This window comes from Mus pahari, chromosome 1, assembly GCF_900095145.1.
Source record: "Mus pahari chromosome 1, PAHARI_EIJ_v1.1, whole genome shotgun sequence".
Taxonomy (NCBI): domain Eukaryota; kingdom Metazoa; phylum Chordata; class Mammalia; order Rodentia; family Muridae; genus Mus; species Mus pahari.
The window spans coordinates 125645535-125650376 of record NC_034590.1 but is presented as its reverse complement, the minus strand read 5'-3'; the positions used below and the strand labels follow the sequence as shown (position 1 = coordinate 125650376).

Below are 4842 nucleotides of genomic sequence, written 5' to 3'. Positions count from 1 at the left end.
TTTTTTCAGTACTAAAACAACAACAACAACAACAACAACAACAACATTAACAACAAAAACAAAGCTACTTACCTTACCAAGGAGCCTTGATGTAATTCCCACCTTATTGTCATTCTTCTTATTTTGTTGTTTTGTTTTGTTTTTTGATTGTTTGTTCATTTTTTGTTTGTTTGTTTGTTTTTTGAGACAGTGTTTCTCTGTACAGCCCTGGCTGTCCTGGAACTCACTTTGTAGACCAGGCTGGCTTCGAACTTATTTTCATTCTTAAATGTATTGTAAAATATTCATTATATCTCCTGACCCTAGAGACAATGCAGGTATAACTTCTGTCTGAGTGTCTGAGTAGGGGGCACGGAGGAGACAGTCTGTGTTTGTACTCAGTATTCTGATCTGTGAATATCTAAATGACTAGTAGACTAACAGTACTTGGTAAAAGAAACTGATCCTGAGGCAGCCACCAGTCTAGCACCGGGCAGGCCTGGATGGGCTCTCAGGACTGCAAGTAAGCTGGAGGCTAGAATAATCCTACCTGGGACTGTGAGCCCCAGAGAGGGTGAGCTTAAGACAACCAACACTCATTGGACCACACAGGTAGGAAGGAAGAGGAAAAGGTCACCATATTGTCACCATGAGGCCTGGAAAGGGAGCTAACCTGAAATGATCCCAGTCTAATGTTGCGCAGGTCCTAGGAGACAGACCATATCAAAGATGATACTTTCCAGGCACCATAAGTCAAGCACAGATTATAGCTCTCCTGAGACCACTCATGAAATGACCACAGACACTCATAGATGCCAGATACCACTAAGAGAAGTCAGTAAGTGGTGGAGAAATGAGAGAGAAACAAAAGGATGTGGGGGCAATGAAGAGAGGTGGAGATCGAGAAAAGCAAATTGCTAGCAACAGCCTAATGTGAGTAGCCAATGATGCTACTTATGACCATTGTGGAGTCCTAGCCTGTGCTACCACCAGGAAACTTGCCTTCATTCATGATCCTGCTGCAGCATTGGTCTGTTGCCCTCAAAGGTCAGGCAGATATCTCAAGTCTGAGCTGCTGCCTGGGAACATGTTACCCCCACCCCCAGGTCTGTGCAGAACTGTTCCCACCCCTCACCTGAGCTTTATGGGAAATCTGACTCTGGCTGCATGAAAGCAGCAGAGTTGACCATTCCCCTAGTTAGCTGCAGTACTTGGAAAAACAGTGCAGTGCATTGCAGATGCTGAGTGTGAGTTAGCCCTGATAATATAAATGTGGGAGAGATGGTCATACCACTCATCTCTCATGCAGTAGTTTGGACAGGAGAAAGATACCTTTATCTTCCTCCCTCAGCACTTATTACTAGTGCCAGGTAGGGGAATTTGTCCTGGGGTCATCCAAGCAGGAGAGATGGCCCTACCTTTCATCAGCTGCAGCACTTAGAAGAGCTGCCCTTTCATTGTAGAATTGACCCTGGCTGGTAGGGTCTTGAGAAAACCAGCCCTAAGATATAAGCATAGAAGAAGTGGCTCTGCCTCTTTTCTGCAGTGTGGTAACATGGGCAAGAGAGAGATAATACTCCCCTCTCATACTTTGTCACCATGGAAGGTAAGAAAGTCAGCCTCAAGGCCATCAGAGCAGGAGAGCTATCGCTATGCCTCTCCTGGGGACTATAGTACAACTGGCCCTGGATATGGGGTTGCAGGTGAGCAGGTCCACAGGGTATGGGAAGACAGCCCTGCCTCTTCAACAGCCCCAAAGAGCAGTTTGGATGAGGGAGAGAAGCTCTCCTCTCATCCCTTGTCTCTCTATATTTATCGCTGGTAGAAGAACTTGCTCCCATGTCCATGTCACGTCTCCCATGTCTGGAAGAAATGGTCATGTCCTCATTGCTGCCAAAATTAGCAGAGCAGGAACTGCATTTCACCTGGGCAGCAAACTATAGGTGGCCATGGTTGCAGGGCTTATGGAAGAAGTGGCCTGAAAGCATGAAAGTAGGAAAGCAGGAGGGTTGGCCAGCTCAGATAATTCTCAGGCATAGATTCAGAGCTTTGACTTGGCCCAACTCAACATATACACTATTGATGGACCTCTGGAGTGCATGACAGAGCTGACTTTAGAAACAGAAAACTACAGGATCTACATGACACAGGCCAACAAGACATCCAAGAGAAGTCCCACTTAAGTTCCAGTATTGATATTATAGCAAAATCAGAGGCCTTGTACAAGATTAATGAGTCATTGCAAAGAACATTTGAAAGCAAAAATTTGTGGACAGAAAAGGGTGTATTGTTGGACACTCTATAACACAGTAAAGCTTTCACAATGAGATTTTTTTTCCTCTGTAGTGTAGGAAGTTGCAAGATCAGAGGGTGAGTATGAGAAGATTGGTAAATGAGTAGGATTGGGGTGCATAGTGTGAAATTCACAAGGAACTAACAATAATTTAAAAGCATTATTTTATCTATGAATCTTGCCTGCACCCATCTTTATGTATAATTGGTATATTGTCTTCAGAGGGCAGAAGAATGTGCAGAATTTCCTTGAAATGAGTTATAAAGAGTTGTGAGCTGCTACTAGGTGCTGAAAACCAAACCTTGATCTTCTACACTGAAGCAGGTGCTTTTAATTTTTGAGCAATACTTACCGACCTTCTCTTATTTTCTTAAAAGTTATCAGCACAGAATTGTTGGAATGATTTCTATGCTATGATGCTAAATTTTGATACATGTACCTTGGATAGATCTCAATGGAAAAGGAAAAATAAAATAAAGAACAGCGAATACATTATTATGAATAATAAATACTAGAAATTCTACTCAAAATTATTATAGCTAATAAATGCAGAAAGAGTGCAAGATAAAATAAACATGAACCCAAATTTTTTTCTCTTTATTAACAATTCATAATTCATGTAGAATATTAAGGAATCAATATCAATTGTAATAACATCAAAATAATATATTACTTTGATTAAGCTTACATGAAGAAGAAGTCCAGGGAAACTGTTAATTACAATAACATGACTGAAAAAAATTATAAAACAGGAAAATTAGAATGCATACAAGCATATATAAAATTAATGCTCAGTAATACCAGGAACCTTAACACAAGAAAAAGGCAAGAAAACCTTAACAGAAATGCTTTCGAAACTTACTAACAATCTAGCATTTTCATTGCTCTAATTATTCTGTTTTATTTCAATGAGATAAAACAGAAATATTACTTATGAGTAACCTAAAATGTCTAGTAACAAATTGTATCTTGGATATTCTAAGTTTCTGGGCTAATATCCGCTTATCAGTGAGTGCATATCATGTGTGTTCTTTTGTGATTGGGTTACCTCACTCAGGATGATATCCTCCAGATGTATCCATTTGCCTAAGAATTTCACGAATTCATTGTTTTTAATTGCTCAGTAGTAATCCATTGTGTAAATGTACCACCTTTTCTGAATCCATTACTCTGTTGAAGGACATCTGGGTTCTTTCCAGCTTCTGGCTATCATAAATAAGGCTGCTATGAACATTGTGAAACATGTTTCCTTATTACAAGTTGGAACATCTTCTGGGTATATGCCCAGGAAGTGGAATTGTTGGATCTTCCAGAAGTACTATGTCTAATTTTCCTAGGAACCACGAGACTGATTTTCAGAGTGGTTGTACCAGCTTGCAATCCCACCAACAATGGAGTAGTGTCCCTCTTTCTCCACACCATTGCCAGCATCTGCTGTTACCTGAATTTTTGATCTTAGCCATTCTGACTTGTGTGAGGTAGAATCTCAGGGTTGCTTTAATTTGCATTTCCCTGATGATCAAAGATGTTGAACATATTTTCATGTGCTTCTCATCCATTCAGTATTCCTCAATTGAGAATTCTTTGTTTAGCTCTGTACCCATTTTTTAAATACAGTTATTTGATTTTCTGGAGTCCAGAGTGTGGAAATTAATTAAAAATTAAATCAAACCTGGGAGTTGAAAGACTCTCAGGACTGAAAGGGAGGGACCTTAGATGAAATACCCAACAGTGTGGAGAGGGAACTCGTAGAGTCCACCACCAATAAAAAGAAAAGGCATCAAGTGGTGGAGGTATGGGGTTGCCACCCCACAGTCAAAATCTCTGACCCAGAATTGTCCCTGTCTAAAAGAACTTCAGGGATAAATATGGAGAAGACACTAAGGGAAGAGAGGTTCAGCGTCTGGCCAAAATTGGGGTCCATATGGAGGGGAGGCTCCAAATCCTGACACTATTATTGATACTATGGTGTGATTACAGACAGGACCCTAGCATTGCTGTCCTCTGAGAGGCACACCAAGCAGCTGACAGACAGGCAGGGATACTTACACCCAATGATTGGACTGAAATCAGGGACCCCTGTGGTTGAATAAGGGAAAGGCTGGAAGGACTGATGAGGAGGACAACCTATAGGATGACCAGCAGTCTCAATTGACCTTGATGCCTGAGACCTCTCAGACACTGAGCTGCCAACCAGGCAGCATATACAAGCTGGTCAAAAGCCCATGACACATATACAAAAGATGACTGCATGGTCTGGCCTGAGTTGGAAAAGATATGCCTAACCCTCAAAACATTGAGTCCCAGAAAGTGGGGAAGTCTGAGGAGTAGGGGAAGGATATATCCTCTTGATGACAAGAGATGAGGAATGGCATGAGGAACTTGTGTGTGTGTGTGTGTGTGTGTGTAATGACTAGACTTAAAAAACAAAAGTAATTGTAAAATTAGTTAAGCACTGCCGGTCCTGGTGGCGCAGGCCTTTAATCCCAGCACTTGGGAGGCAGAGGCAGGCAGATTTCTGAGTTCGAGGCCAGCCTGGTCTACCAAGTGAGTTCCAGGACAGCCAGAGC

General features: G+C 41.7%; 1 non-coding gene across 1 annotated transcript; it reads left to right on the top strand.

Annotated features, from left to right (window-relative positions):
* The first annotated feature begins 295 nt into the window (after positions 1-295).
* Positions 296-424, top strand: LOC115062952. Its single transcript, XR_003842856.1, has one exon. It is a non-coding gene; the product is annotated as a small nucleolar RNA SNORA17 (small nucleolar RNA).
* Positions 425-4842: the final 4418 nt, after the last annotated feature.